A 16,265-nucleotide genomic window follows, 5' to 3' on the forward strand; every position below is an offset into this window, starting at 1 on the left:
GTGGTATTTGTTATAGCAAATTTAAGATGGAATTGTAGAACTTTCAGATCGCATGTAAAATCACTTTCAATAACCCTTTACTTGTTGCTCTTCTCCTTTACAACGTCCATCTTGAGTAGCCTTAGATGCGTTTTAAAGAAAGTGAAACCTAAATTCAATTTCCATCCTCCATTTTGCATGGTTTCATCAAGTAGGACGAAGAACAGGCACGTGCGGGGGTGGGGGGCAGAGGGTGCTTGAGCACATGTCCCTTTGCCCCTACGTACACAAAGTGCCCCTTTTGACTGGGCTTTTTCTTGTGCATATGTGTGTGTGCTGGCCGACTGCGCCCAGTACTTGAACACCGAAAACACCTTAAAAAAAACAACATAAAAAGCCGTCTTTGTGCTGCTAAGCCGTCGCATAACCCCTCCCCCCTGCACACCCACTTGCTTGCTGGTCTGGCTAGTGTTGGGCCACTCGCTGGCCACCCCACCGGCCTCCGCGCTAGCAGTAACAGCCCCGTGGCTTCCGCGTCACGGCACTCCGGTGGGACCCTAATGTCACACCCAAGCACCGGCGTGGAGGCCGGCTGCTGATCGCTTCCGGGTCGCGGCACTCCGGTGGGACCCCGATAGCCAGCCATGGCCGGCGCGTGCGCGGTTTGCGCAAGGAGGCGGCGCCACCGGCAGCCGCGCACGTGAGGTTTACCATGTTGAGTCAAATTACTCTCAGGTTCACGGACGGAGGGACGCACCTCGCATCAAGCCCGTCGAAAAAGAAATTAAGAAAGCTTTAAAAATAAAAGCCACCGGGGAATCAGATTTGTTAAATTTAGGATTTATATTTCATTATGTAGACATGCCTCATTAGGAAAGGAGGTTCAGGGATTTAAAAAAAAAAAAAAAAAAAAGAACAGATAAAAGAATAACACAGTTTGCAAGGATATTCAGGTATACAATACAACAATTATGATCACAATTACAGTGTTATTGTTCCATAACATTTTATGACATTACTTTATTATTGGGTGCTAGAGTAGTCAAATATAAATGATAATAATTAGATAATAGTTTAAACTGTGCTGATGGTGGCTTAGTGAACATCTGATGTGGTTTGTTTTCAGTTGAACAAGAAGTTGGGGAAGGAAGTTTTGATGTAGAAGTTGAAGGAAGAAAAGAGGCAAAGTCTGACTGAGTCACAGCCATAAAGTGTTGATGACAGTGTTGATTTCTATTCCTCCCAATTAAAGTCTGTCACAGTCACAGCCAATAATACTATAAAGCTGGTTAAACTGGAAGTTCTGTTGTTGTGGGGTGTATTAAATACTTGTTCATATGCCCCTTTTGATCTATGAGCACCTGCCCCTCCATCGGTCTCTGCACGGCCCTGACGAAGAGAGCATAGGAGCCCAAACCATAATTATTCTTGATCAACTTTACAGTACATCTGAAGAGTTCCTCTAGTCCATCAGCATCTTACAAGGTCCTTTGTGTTATCCTACGTTTCCCTTCTGGAGCTGTGACTATGACAGGGATGCAAATGCATTCAACGCAAAAACAAGAACAGAAAACAGACACACACAGCTGAAAGGAGATAACCAGAAAAATACCTTCCTTATCGAGGTTTGTTTATTTTGCTGTTTCTTTTGTGTTCAATGAGTTAAACAACGCACAAAGATTAGCACACCATCTTTCACTGTTTCCCTTTCAAGATGTGGTCATTTTATGTTGCACGTGAACACACAGAGCGTGTTTGTGTGTGTGTGTTTTAATTCCACCAGTGGGGAGGAGAGGATGTGTTCATTATCGTCCTGTCCCAGCCTTGTCCCTTTAACAGTAATTGGAGCGATATTAATTGCTGCGTGGTGGCTGGTTGATGGTAGCACCGTGATGTTGTACTGATACGGTCCTTCGTGCCCCCCCACTCCTCCGCACAAACTAACTGGCGGCTGAGCGAGGTGGTGGAGTGGGGGAGAGAAAGGGAGAAAGATAGCCCCTCTATCAGCTCCGGAGCAGGCGCTGTCTTTATCAGAAGCACGATTGGCAAAAAGGAAACTTTGACCAGTCTGAATTTTTCTCTTATCGTCAAGCCTCCCCTTCCTCCATCGCTCCCTTCCTCTATCCATCCACCTTCTCCTTCTCTGGTCTCTCCATCACAAGCTTGCTAACAACTCCGCTAACCGCCTACCAGCTCTACCTCTTTTATTTGCTCCTTCTTTTTTTCTCTTCTCTTCTTCTCATACAGCATGTACTTGGAGAAAAGTGCCAACTGCCACTTGTCTATACAAAATGCTCATCATGTCTCAAACACTTCCCATAAATGCATGAGAGAGGACGTGTATTGGCTAGAATGGAAGTAAACAGGGTTTTATCTCTTCTGGGAGTGTTGGCATTCCACTCGTTTCTCACCGTTGTTGATTGTAGACACATGCTTTAGGGACGAGAAGCCCTTAGTGTTTAATCCTAAAGGGGTTTGCCGTCTATTTTGTGCCGAGTCGCTCAGTAGTGCCAACATTGACAACCTTTAACATTTACAATGCTGGTAACTGTGTTAACTTATTAGTAACAACTAAATTGGAAATGAAAGTGCCAAAAAGCATGTTTGTTTCATATTTCACTCGGTATTTTATGCTCCTGAAAGAAATGGACCGCCTGGATGTGTGTGGAAGCGATTTTATTTATTCAATGTTTGAATCCCGCAGCATGAAAACGAGTGACTTCCAGCTCCAGTCTCAGGTTGAGGACGAATGCGAATATGACGTCACCTGGGTCACCATCTCACAAAACAGCATTGCTTTATAGCATGCAGAGGGACTGCGGATTCAGCTGATTTTGCGGATTAATTCGTTTATTTTTTGCATCATGCCAGCCAAATGTGCTGCAGGCTTTTGATGCTGTACCAGGGTGAAACGTGTGAGCCTTTCTGGGTTTCAAAAAGTTCCCGTTCACCCCGAGATTGGTCAAAACAAGTCCGACAACTGTGGGACCATTGGACTTGTCAAAATAAACATCGCGTTTTGTATTATGTCAAATAGTGGGATCATTGCACACGTTTTAATATGGAGGTGGCTTGCATTTTGTGGCTGACAATGCTCCTTGTCTGCCGAAAATGCCACTCGGCCTACGATAGGCGGCTTGTAGCACACCCCCCTTGGTCCGCTTAGTATGCCCAGCAATAGACCACTATCCTCGGGTTGGGCTCGGGCAGCTACGCTTTCCTCGACGTCGGCCAGTTTGTCCGGCGGTCATTCTCCTGCTGTTCCCCGGCAAATGAGCTCTCCTGCTCGCAACAGGGGAACGACGAGCTGTAACTTGCTCACCGGCGGAGAGGTTGCCGATCGGCGGAGACAATCGATAACCACACCATGTGACATGGTCCGGGGTAGTTTTGTGTGATTTTTTTGCTTCGAAAGGCGAGAATAAGACTTGGCTCAGTTCGGGTTAGCATGTCGGCTAGCTGTCATGCCTCCTGGTTTGTTTACGCTCTCCGAAGCCGGGGCAGGGAAATGAAAAAAAGCCAGACTAAAGCCTGAGTTATGCTCCCACGTTGCGGTGATGGCGCAGCGACTACGGCATCATTTGACATTCGATGGTTCTCCGGCCAGGTGACGCGTTGATTCACCGTCAAGCCACTAGAGGGGTGTTGCTTTATGTTTGTACGGATTTGGGGCATGCTTGTTGACTTCCTCTTGTCTAGTTTAACGGGAAAAAAATGAACAATGCAAGATGGAACGCTTGAATGTGGATCTTCAACTAATCAACTTTGAATAAATGTTGATCATACAAATGTTGAGGCGCAGGCGACGCAGAAGACGGTTTCAAGGCGGTCTGTCCAACTTTTGATGCCGCATAGAGTTCTACCCTTGGGTGAAAACCAGCGAGTTGTGGCGGCTAGCTTCAAACTGGCGTCGAGCACTGCGTCCAGCATTTTGTCCGAGGTCTGCAAAGCCCTCCAGCCCGATTTGTTTGACGTGTTCTACAACCAGCCAGTGGGAAGCCATAGCAGATTTCTGGCGTCAATGGAACTTCCCAAACTGCGTTGGAAGCCTTGATGTTAACGTTATGATAAAAGCACCGAGGCACTCTCAATCAGTTATGATGTATCGTATGTGAACTGTCTGCTGTTGAAAATTAAACAACAAAACAACTCTTTTGACACCAAACCTGTGCTTTATTCTTCATGTACTTGAGGTTTGACACATAAATTAGTCACAGACTCACAGCAAACATATGTACACAATTAATGATGAAGTGCACCAACCAAAAATACGACATTAAGTGATAAAAAGCTGGCAGTTTTTGGCCGACCGCTTCGTGTGACCATTCGATTCCAAACACACACGTCTCGGTGGTTCCTCCATTTTTTTATTCAATCGCTGACCTTGCCATTTGGCAATCTTTATGATGTCTTGAGGAGACTTGCTCTTCGATGATACTCCCGTCGGGAGTCCATTTTTGCATGTAGAAAAATAATGTTTTACAATGGCCGTCAGTTGGCGCTGAACCGGAAACAACAGTCTGAACGGCCCATTCACAGTCCATTTTCGCCACGTGGTGCTAGGGTTTGGAAAAACAATAGGAACACGTCAGGCTATGGCCGGCTCAGGGTCGTAAATCGGGTCTTCCTTGACGGCGCAGGTCTGATGCGGAAGCATAACTCGGCCTTAACTCTGGTGGCATAAAATATGGTTGGGAGGTGCAAGAAGTCGACAGTTTCGACCATTATGGAGTAATTTTCCCATGTCATACTGAATAAATGCATTTTAAATATTTCATATTCCATTTAGCACAAGATTGTTATTTGTCACGCCATACCATTTATTTAACAATTGGATAAAAATACTTAGATAAAAAGAATATCCTGTAAAAATATTGGAGTAGAGAGACTGAAACAGTGACATTTTGCTGCTCTCTGTCACATTTTCCTTGTTCTGAATAATTTCCCCTCAATGGGCTGAATTCTAAATCAGATGAAATAAATGTCGTGACCCTGCCAACGTCATTCTCCAGCTGGGGACGCTAGAGCGCTGTAATGAAAGGCAGGGGCTAAGAGGCAGATTAAAAGACTAATTTCTTGTCATCTGCACTTTGCCAAATTGTTGTAAATAGTCGAATCATCTTAAAATATGATTCTAATTCACATAACAATGCTATTTAAGACTTTTTTTATGGTGTCGTAGGCACTTTAAAGTGTCCTTAACTGGATCCTATCCCAGGTAACTGTGGGCAGGAGGCGTGGTACAACCTGAAGTGGCGATGAACATGAAATTGTTAAATTAATGATTCTCTTCTACTTCTGAAGTTTCAGAGGGAGTTCACTGCTTTTTCTTGTGAACTTAGAGGCCTGACATGAAGACTAAAACGTAGTTGAATTTCTTTGTGAATTCTGCACTTCATTTTGGATAGAGGCATATTTACTAAAAGTCAAATTAAGATTTGTACGAATTTAGAAGAATTCTACTTCTGAGATTTCACAGTAGAGGTAGTCCCCGGGTTGAGAATGAGTTCCATTTTTACGCTGGCGACGTAACCCTAATTTCTGCGTAAGTTGGAATGAACCCTTTAAGTACCATTGAATACCCTCTAAATCTAAAAAAAAAAAAAAAAAAAAAAATCAAAAATATGTATTATACATCATTTTACTGGCCTCGCCTAGACGTTGGAGCTAAATCCTAGCTCGACAGCTAGCTAAGCTGTAATCTTTCCCCCCTCTCTCTCACTAGGCGGCGCTACTTCTTCATGGGCGCAACTGAGATCTTCTTCGTCTGCGCAAATATGTTCTTCATGCGCTCTTACTCCCGTGCGGAAGTACTACTTGCTCTATGCTTCCTGTACCAAAATGAAGACATGGATCACAAAAGCCAACATTATATTAAAAAAACGACTGGTGACAAAATAGCAGACGTCAGACGTAGCGGAAATCATGCGAGTTGGGTACATCGTAACCCGGGGACTACCTGTATACAGTATGTAGAAACAGAACATTAGACAGCAAATTACTTGCCTACTCCAGCTACCTTACCTTTGTGGAAATAATTTCTCGGTGCAGCCAGGGTTAAGGGGGTCTGGTTTGGGGACGATATATTCGCATCACTGCTGTTTGCAGACGGTGTTGTTCTTATGACTCCATCAATCCAGGACTTTTAGCGTGCACTAGTTTACAGCTGGGATGAAAGTTGGCACTTCTGAATCTGAGGCCATGGTTCTTGACTAGAATAGAGTGCCTTGTCCTCTTCAGGTCAGTGGCGTGTCCTTGACACAAGTGGAGGAGTTTAAAGTGTGGACGAAAGGATAAAAAAAAAAAAAAAAAAACTCTTAAATAGCATTATTATGTGAATTAGAATCATATTTTGAGACGATTCGACTATATGCAACAAATTGGCGAAGCGCAGATGACGAGAAATTAGTTTTATAATCTGCGGTTTAGCCACGCCTACCATTCATTATAGGGCTCTAGCGTCACCAACAGGCGGATGACGTCAGCAGGAGAATGGTTTACTCTGATTTAGACTTCAGCCCATTGTGGGGGAATTATTCATAACAATGAAAATGCAACAAAGAGAGCAGCAAAATGTCATTCTTTCAATCTCTTTACTCCAATATTTTTACAGGATATTCTTTTTATTGAGGTGTTTTTTCCCAATTGCTAAATAAATGTTATGGTCAATGCAAATAACAGTCCTGTGCTAAATGGAATATGAAACATTAAAAATGCATTTATTCAGTACGACATGGCAAAATGACTCCATAATGGTCTAAACTGTCGACTTCGCCTTTACTGTCGCACCTCCCGAACAATATTTTATGCCACCGGAATTAGTCTGGCTTTTTTTCATTTCCCTGCCCCGGTTTCGGAGAGCATAAACAAACCAGGAGGCGTGACAGATCACCGACATGCTAACCCGAACTGAGTGATGTTTCAAAGTCTATTCTCGGCTTTCGAAGCGAAAAATCACTCAAAACTACTCGGGATAATGTCACACAGCGGCGGGGTTGTCCATTGTCTTCGTCGATCGGCACCCCGCCCGGCGGAGAGCAAGTTACAGCTCGTCCCCTGCTGCAGGCAGGAGACCATGTTTGCCAGGGAAGCAGCTGGAGAATTACCCCCCGACAAATCGGCCGATGTCGGAGGAGCGCGCAGCTGCCACGTGGTCAACATGAATATGAATATGATTAATGCTTAACTACATGGCGAAGACGTTAATAGTGAGAGCGCGGCTGGAGTTGTTGTGCAGCTAACATGACAGGATGTGTCTGAGGGAAACTTTTCTACATGTCTTACCATGCTCAAACGTAAGTAAATAGTCCTTTATTTAAAGAAAGTTTGTAACGTTTACTTTGTAATCGCTGTATTCGCAGCCATTTTTAACACAAAGTTGCAATTTCTGATCGGATGGAAAATTTGACAGAACACCGGGCACAGGAAGAGGGCAATATGCCGAGTACAGTGCTCTCCAGGCAGTGGGGGCGACAAGCCGCTGGTCGTCGGCCAAGTGGACAAGGAGCGTGCCAGCCACAAAATGCAAGCCACCTCCGTATTAAAATGATCCCAGTATTTGACATAATACATAACACGATGTTTACTCACTTCCTCATAAGTCCAATGGTCCCACAGTTGTCGCACACATGTTTTGGCCGATCTCGGGGTGAATGGGAACTTTCTGAAACCCAAAAAGGGTCACACGCCTCTCCCTGGTGCAGCCACAAAAGCCTGCAGCCGTTTGGCTGGCGTGATGCGAAAAATAAACGAATTAATCCGCAAAATCAGCTGAATCCGCAGTCCATCTGCATGCTATAAAGCAATGCTGTATTGTGAGACGCTTACCTGGGTGACGTCACGTTCGCATTTGTCCTCAACCCGAGACTGGAGCCGGAAGTAACTCATTTTCATGGCATGGGATTCAAAAATTGAATATATATAAAACGATCGCTTCCACACACATCCAAGCAGTCCATTTCATCGAGGAGCATAAAACACCGCGTGAAATATGAAATAAACATGCTTTTTGCTGTCATATGCACTTTAAGCACCTGTTTTCATCTCCTTCAATGGCCTTTCTTTTACTTAAGCTATCACACAGTACCATTCCTTTGACTTACAACTACAGATTTGTTTTTTCCAGCTCCTTAGGTGCATCCATTTATTTACTTTAGGTTGATAGGGTTCTTGAAGAGCTAACTGCTCTTTCTATTACAACCCTATTATGGTCTCTTAAATTATAACAACAACAACAACAAAAAAAACAGTATATAGCGCCGCTATCAATGAACAGAGAAGACATTTATGAATGTAAAATATGCTTGTTTCCTGTTACCGCATCGTCCGTACTATAAGGCGCACCTTCAGTGAATGGCCTTTTTTAAAATTGTTTTCATATATATAGGGTGCAGCGCATTGTAAGGTGCAGTAGTAGTAGTAGTAGTAGTGGTTGGGGTTGCGTTACATCCATTAGCTGGTGCTGCGCTAAAGGGAATGTCATGCCATGATTAACCAATATTGATCCATATTAGTGCTGTCAAATGATTAAAAAATTTAATCTAGTTAATCATATGCCAACTGTGTGATTAATCATGATTAATCACATTTCCCACGAGATGAATAAAGTTGCTCTTCAGGAAAAAAAAATCTAGGAAAATACTATAATTGACTTAAATTTTGTTTTCAGATGAAATGTATGATGTATGAATGAATTAATACTTAACCAAATAGAGTTTTAAAATTTTATTTAACAACTCAGCTCGTATAAAATAAAATACATTGTCAGTATTATACAGAAAAGATCTTAACAGATTAAAGTGCCTCAGACTAACAATGTGGCTCAAGTACCGTTTGGCATATTGCCCAAAGTTAACTGCCAACTTAAAGAGCAGACAAACACAATACAGTAACAATAGCTAGTGTTTCAAAAAATGTGTAAACAACTTGTCTGTTAAATTAAACATTTCACACAAATAAATGCAGCATTTGCCGTTTTACACTAAATGGCCTGAAAGCTGTGTGAGATTTAAAAAAAATATACTGTATATAAATAATTTGTCAACTTTCACACACTTAACTGAAAAACATTACACTAAATGTGTGTAATGGTGTTTAGAAACACTGCTTAAGTTAGCCAGTCATACCCTTTTTTTTGTCCAGTGGTCTCCTGTCAGTGCAACAAACGTAACTCTGGCTAGTTGCTCCACCTTCATTGCCTTTTCATTTTCAAAAAGTTAATGAATTTTTATGGCAATAGTTGCCCGTGAAGGTGTTCTGTATGTTGGGTCGCCCAATGCTATCTGGATGAGATTTTCAAGGCCCTTGTCTTCGACTAAGTTAATGGGTCTACAGTCTCTGGCTACCCATCAAGCGATAGCAGTAGTCAAACTACTTATTGTCCTTCTGTTGACAAGTCAGAGTCCGCACTCTGTGTAGCTTGATGACTGCGGCTTGTTTTTGCGGTGTTAGCGTCATTGCTAACACTCGCGAAGATATGCTTTGCCTGAAGGTGGTACTTTAGGCTGGTTGTGCTTCGATGGAAGGACAGTTCATCACAGCAGTATGTGCACACAACTTTTGTTTTATCCAGATTTCCATTAGGCAGCTTTTTAAAACAGAATTTGCCATGAAGCAGTCCTGGGTCATCATCCTCACTCATTGTGGCTGGCTGCATTTTATCCTGCATTGCCGCGCGGAGAATGTAAACATCACTGGGTGGGACTACGGGAGCCAGTTGTGGCCAAACTTAGTGTGAGCGGTAAATTGCGTTTTTTTTTTTAATGCGTTAATATTTCCAGATTAATCATGGTCGTTAACGCGTTATTGTTGACAGGCCTAATCCATATATAAGGCACATTGGATTATAGGGCACAGTCTGCTTTTGAGAAAATTGGAGGCTTTCTGGGGCACCTTATAGCAGGGAAAATACTGTATTTCATTAAAATATGATGTAATCACCTGTCAACATTTTTTTCTTTTGACATATTTGACGCTGTTTTTTTTTTTTTGTGGTAGTCTGAATAGCAAATATTAACTTTCTATGGCGGTCAAAGCCTTAGCGTGGAGAAAAAGACAATGACTTTGTGGCCTGTACTGATATAAAAAAAGACAAATTAAAGTAGTTATAATTTGCAATGGATTAGTGAGTCCAGCAATTTTCAATTCTCGGATGTCTAGTCTGTTTTGAAACAATCAAGATGACATCTGCCTGGAGCAGCAGAGTGTGTGTGTGTGTGTCTGTCGGTGTGTGTGTTCTTGTGTCAGTTTGATCGAGCAATGGCAGTAAGGTGCCTTTAGAAAGGTCTAGGTGGGAGCTGCTCCCTATCAGGGATGGTGTGATTTGCTAAAGCTGCCATTTTTAATCTACAGTTTGTCCATATTGCATGATATGCAAAATAAATTATGAAGTGAAGAAAAAATCCTATCTTTTGAATGACCTTGCAGGCTTGAAGGTTCGATATTTTCTCCCTCACAGCTTTAACTTCTTGATATGCAAATGGTGTCACAGTAATCCCTTGTCATTTGCTAGCAGACTGCCTGGCAGTCTCTCCACATTTTCGCCTTAGCTAGTAGCCAAAGAAAATGCCCATTTAAATACTCAAAAGTGTTTTATGTCCATAGAGAGTGTTTTATTTTCATATACAATTACAAACTAATGGACAACACAGCATGAATTGATATTTGATGAATGATCAAATTTACAAGCTCCTTAAAAATGATAACCTTGATATATAAGAACATCCCATCAGGTTAAACTTGTATTTGCAGCTTCCATTTGTCATTATAGACTTGGTCGTGAGAAACCATTATCATTTCAGGATTGCTGTGCAAGAATGGGTCTCTAAACCCATATTATCTCAAAGATAATAAAGAAGGGGGGGCAAACGTATCAGTTCATTCCTAACAACTGAAATGGTTATGTATATTTCATGGTATTGAGTTTCAATTTTTTAATGTTGCCCTATTGCTTGCGAGGCCTAACGTTGTTAATTTAGCTGTGTATTTATTGCGGGGGTGACGGTGGCGGAGGTGGTTGAGCGTGTTGTCCATTGATTGAAGAATTGGTGGGTTTGAATTAGGGCTGAACGATATTGGAAAAAACTTACATTGAGAGTTTTTGGGGGTTTGTGATTTATTGCGATATATACTGCAATATAAGAACTAGAATTTTCACCAGATGACTTGAATAGCTCTGTTTTGGAATACTTTTGTTGACTCACCTTGTTTTGTATAAGTGTATTGCATTCAGTATTTTATTAGATTGTTTTTCCTGAGTTTCCCCCCCCCTTGGTTTTTCTCATTTACCCTTTGTATACTAGACTTTTTTTCCTTAATTTTATATTCTTTAAACAATTTATCCTATTCTTCATGATAGAAATGTTATCTTAGTTTCTGTATATTTTTGTTGTTGTATTATAGATTAAAGGAGCTTCAATTTTTTGTAATTGTATTTATTTATTTTTCATTTATTTAAAAACTGAAAGTGCAAAAAAAATTGCAAAACCACGATCATCTGTGATGATAATTGATATACCGTATGTATAAAAGGGAAACAGGAAGCCATGTCTCATCACACTTGCTACTTTTATGAAGCAAACCGAAAGTTTACATGTTGGAAAAAAAAAAAAAATTGTACAACGATAGGACTATTGCGCATGCGCACATCGCGATGGCGATATTCAAACAATATATTGTGCAGGCCTAGTTCGAATCCATGCCCCACATTTGCCCATTGTTGCTGTATCCTTGGGCAAGATACTTCACCCTACTTGCATGGTCAGAAGGGTCAATGCCGCAAATTGGCTGCCTCACTTCTGTCAGATTGCCCCAGAGCAGCTGTAGTTACAATACTAAATTACCACCATCTAGTGTGGAGTGAAATAATATTTCAGGCGATGGACCTATCGCAAATCCACAACCCTAAATCAGAAAACTCAGACACCACCCATAGAGCTACATAGGAATGTAATGTGTGGTCGTGACTTAAAACATCCTTTGTAACCTTTAGAATTGCAAAACCCCAGTGATAACGCCGTGCGTGTGGTACCTGTAATTCTAACACCATGTACCCAGAAAGATTGGGGGGGAGGAAATGTATTTCCTTTTTCAAAGCCTATAATAAAGCTCGCCAAATATGAATAAACCTCTGCTGTCGATTACATAAACAACTGAATGTCAAGACAGTCACCAAGGACACTTATGGTTGCTCAAACGTAAGTTGATGATCGATTTGTAAAAAAAATAATACTTGACAGCGTGTATTAGAAACATAGACTTAACTTTCACGTTAGTTTGGTAACATTTGACTGCCTACTTGTTTACCAGCCTATCACTCCACAAATAGAATAAAATGTAACTAATCTAAGCAGGTTAGGACCAAGCACTGAAAGTCGAAGGTAGACACAACAAACTTTCTATGAAGAAAGGAACGTGTACTTACGTTTGGGAACATACGCACACGAAGGAAAGTTCACCTCACACACACACCGAGCATGTGGCTGCGGTAAATAAATAAATAATAAATGCTTTGAGCATTTATTTACATTGTATTCATATTGCACATGTATGTTTACAATGTAAGTTGTTTATTTAGCACCTCTGTATAATATTGAGAATCCAACTGAAAGTAAAAGACTGCTTTTTCATCGCCACAAAAGCTTTGGGAGACAAATCTGACAGAACACATGACATGATTCTAAGTAGCTAACACTATGGCTAGATAGATATTCGGCCTGTAAATTTGTGAATGGTAGCATGTCACCTCGATTATAATAATGGTCTCCTCTCTGTAAAGTTTTAACACCATGGACATACCGCCCCACTGCTTTCTGCAACCCTCTCTGTCTGCTTCATTAAAAAAAAAAATCATTTTTTAAAAACAGGTCTATTTCCAGCTGTCGTTGTGGAAATTCAGAACTTTGAGCTCCCGCCATCATCCGTACGTTCACTAAGTCAATGTCACTGAGAGAGTTTGACGCAGCCTTGGGTTGTCAGAGTTTTCGAAAGGGGCGGGGCTTTGCGATAGGTTCATGGTTTATGATTTAGTTTATTTTGGTATTTTGAAGGGTGGCACAGTCCTCCAGACACCCATTTATTTATATACAGTGTTGTAAAAGCTGATAAAGTTAATTTTCCATAGTACTTCCCATTTAAACGGACAGGTGAGATGAAGGGGAAGGAGCAAGGTCTTTATAGAAACATCCAGGAATAAAGAATATTGAGTTTAGAGCACCGAGATAATGAGGGGTGCAAATGGGTGAGGGATTAAGGATCAATGAGAAGCACAGATGAGGGGTGAGAGATTTAAGAGGGCCAAGTCAGATAGTGAAATTACAGTTGAACGATGGGAAGTGGGTAGGGTTAAGAGTTAGAAGGCTTAGCCAAATATCATTTGTCTTGTTGATGCTGTTGAATGAAGTACCAAAATTGTCACAGTTGAATTTGTTGTTTTAAAATCCTCATTTGTTATCACTATCATTGAAATGGCACATTTCTATGTACAAATCCCAATTGCAGTGAAGTTGGGACATTGTGCTAGATGTAAATATGAACAGACTAAAATGATTTGAAGATCCCTTTTAACCTATTCAATACACTGCACTGACTGCAGTTAAAATAATTGCAGCAAAAGAAAAAAAAAAAAAAATAGTTGCAAAACTTCGCATTGAAGGCAGCCACTCATCTCAACGATGGCCCTGTTAGCATAGCTGTAGTGGCTTCACCTACTTCACATTAGCTCCCAGCTTTGGGTACTCCATTGCAGTGACCAAGTTGTTGTCCAGCTTGCCTCCAACGCATTTGCATGCTGTCCGTTTTCCACTCATGTCACAATTAACAGATTTGTTTAGGTACTATGTGTAGCTTTACCTCCCTCTGAAGGGTTTAAAAAACAGTGCAATGGATGGATGAATGGATGGACTCCAGCCTCCTTATGATTCCATTTAAAATAAGGGTCAATGTTCAGAGACTTGTCTGCAGCTGATATGGTAGGAAATAAACGTAAGAACCCATGTGGAATACACTGGAGTAGGACAGGTCCTGGACTACAGAGGTCTGCCCTTAATTTGCACATAGAACTGCTTTTGCTAATCCTTTCTAATTGCTATTTTACTGGTTTGATTAATCTATGAAATATAAACATAAATATACGCTTAATTCAAGGTTGTTCTGTCACTGCTGTGTAGCTAAAGGTTGACCGATATATTGGCTGGCCAATACATCAAGCAAATAGATGGACTTTTTCCAAGATCGGACAATGGCCGATATATAGCCGATATAGTAGGATAGCTATTATGTTTGCTCTTTGGGTGGTGAGCTTTCTCAAGAAGGTAAACCGATATATCGGGCTGATAAATGAATCTTTTTTTCCAAAATTGGCTGTTATCAGCCAATATATGGCCAATTTAATAGGATAGCTGTTTGTGTGAATTGTTAATTGTGGCGTTGCACCACCTAGTGGCCAAACAAACAGACGTGGCAGAAGAATAATTTCCATTCTACTGTAATACAGTGGTACCTCGACATACGATCGCTTCGACACACAATCTTTTCGGTATACGACATATAATTTGACTCGCCATATTTCTACATCTGACGACATGCTCGAAATACGACAATTTATGACAGTACTGCAGTTTCTTTGTTTTGCTGGAAGACGGACACACGGTGGACCTTCTTGTGAGAGAAATCAACACTGGTTCCAAGAAGGTTAGTGCAGGTGGTGGGGGGAAAAAGGAAAAGGTGACGCTTACGATTGAAATGACTTGGAACTGAAATGAACGCTGGCAGCCAGTCGATCACGAGCGACTAAATGGGCCCCCCTAGTGGAGAGAGTGTACAGGGTTGGGCTCAACACACATCCCTGTGGAACCCCGGTGTTGATGGAGCGTGCAGGGGATATGGGTGAGCCCACCTTTACTCCTTTGTCGTCTGTCAGTGAGGAAATTGTGAACGACATAGATTAGATGGGTGAGATGGTGAAACTTCTTCATGCTTTCTGTGAGTAGTTGAAGGGGGAGCGGAAATCTACAAAGAGAACCCTGACAAAATAACAATTATGAACATTTAAAATTCTATATTTTAACATTATATGCGTCACACCTGCGAATGTAAGTCACAGGAACAGCCAAACTATGAAAAAAGTGCAATTCATGTACAGAAAATATTATAATTTAAGCAATTTATCATTTATGGTCCATAATATCTTCAAAAGATTCAAAGAACCTGGATGGTCGAAAACTAACATTGAGTGTCCGTGAACTTTCATCCCTTAGGTGATATTGCATTAAAACTGGCATTATTGTGTAAAAGATATTGTCACATCACAATTACTTATTGACAGTGGTAAGCGTGCCCCTGTCGCAACTTTTTTTTATGCAGGTGTCAGATTGCAAGAAAACTAAATATTTGTAATATATGCCAAACAAATAACAATAAAATGTATCCGTTTGACCATTAATATCGTATTTTAATGTATGAGATTGAGAAATACTGTAGTTTGAAAAGGATTTGCCAATTATTGTGTTGTTGTTGTTTTTTTTTTTAGTGCCACCGTTATTGGATTTTTTTTTTTTTTACTTTTTAAAATGTTTTACATAAGTTGGATCTTTGGACTAACTAAATAACCTATGGAGGAAAACTTTTTTTCCCCTTTTAATTATAGATTTGCGTTAAGTAAAATCTATATACATACTATATTTGACTATTTGATTTTTTTTTTTAAATTCCACTTTAGTTGTTTGGTGTGTTTTTAAAGTCACGATTAAAGAGCTAAATCTTATAAATCTATTCTAGATACTTTATTTATAGTAATTTTGCCCTCGTTTCAATTCGGATATGGCAGAAACCTACGGAATGGACAAAATCACAAGTACAGGTGAAAAAAACGTGAGCTGCATGACAGTTGAGTTGACCCACATCCATCCATCTCTTGCAAACGTGGAGTTTTTTATGCTCCACTTCTGTCTCCTTGTTTCGTATCTCCAACCAGCAGACTCCCATGCATCTCAGGGTAAGGGTGCCGCTCTAAGCTTGCTGTCAATTTCAGGTGTCAGTCAAAATGGTATGGAATGCTGATTGGCTGTCACACAACCAGAGGGCCTGTCTTGTCAGTGTGGGTCATACATGAAGGATATTGTGAAAGTCTGCCATGGTTCTTCATAACCTGGGAAAAGCAATTGGTAAACTCCCTCTTGAAAAAAAATCCCAAAAAGGTTAATGAAGTGAATAGAAAAGAACACAGGTAATGAAAAATAAAACGGATGAAATGGAGATATTTCTTATATTACAGCAATTGCCATTGAGAT

General features: G+C 41.0%; 1 protein-coding gene across 1 annotated transcript in view; it reads left to right on the top strand.

Annotated features, from left to right (window-relative positions):
- The window catches only part of zfpm1 (zinc finger protein, FOG family member 1), a 225,745-nt gene that overhangs the window by 130,336 nt on the left and 79,144 nt on the right, over window positions 1-16,265 (top strand). The gene's annotated exons all lie outside the window — the stretch shown is intronic.

Source organism: Corythoichthys intestinalis, chromosome 5 (assembly GCF_030265065.1).
Source record: "Corythoichthys intestinalis isolate RoL2023-P3 chromosome 5, ASM3026506v1, whole genome shotgun sequence".
In the NCBI taxonomy this organism is placed as follows: Eukaryota; Metazoa; Chordata; class Actinopteri; order Syngnathiformes; family Syngnathidae; genus Corythoichthys; species Corythoichthys intestinalis.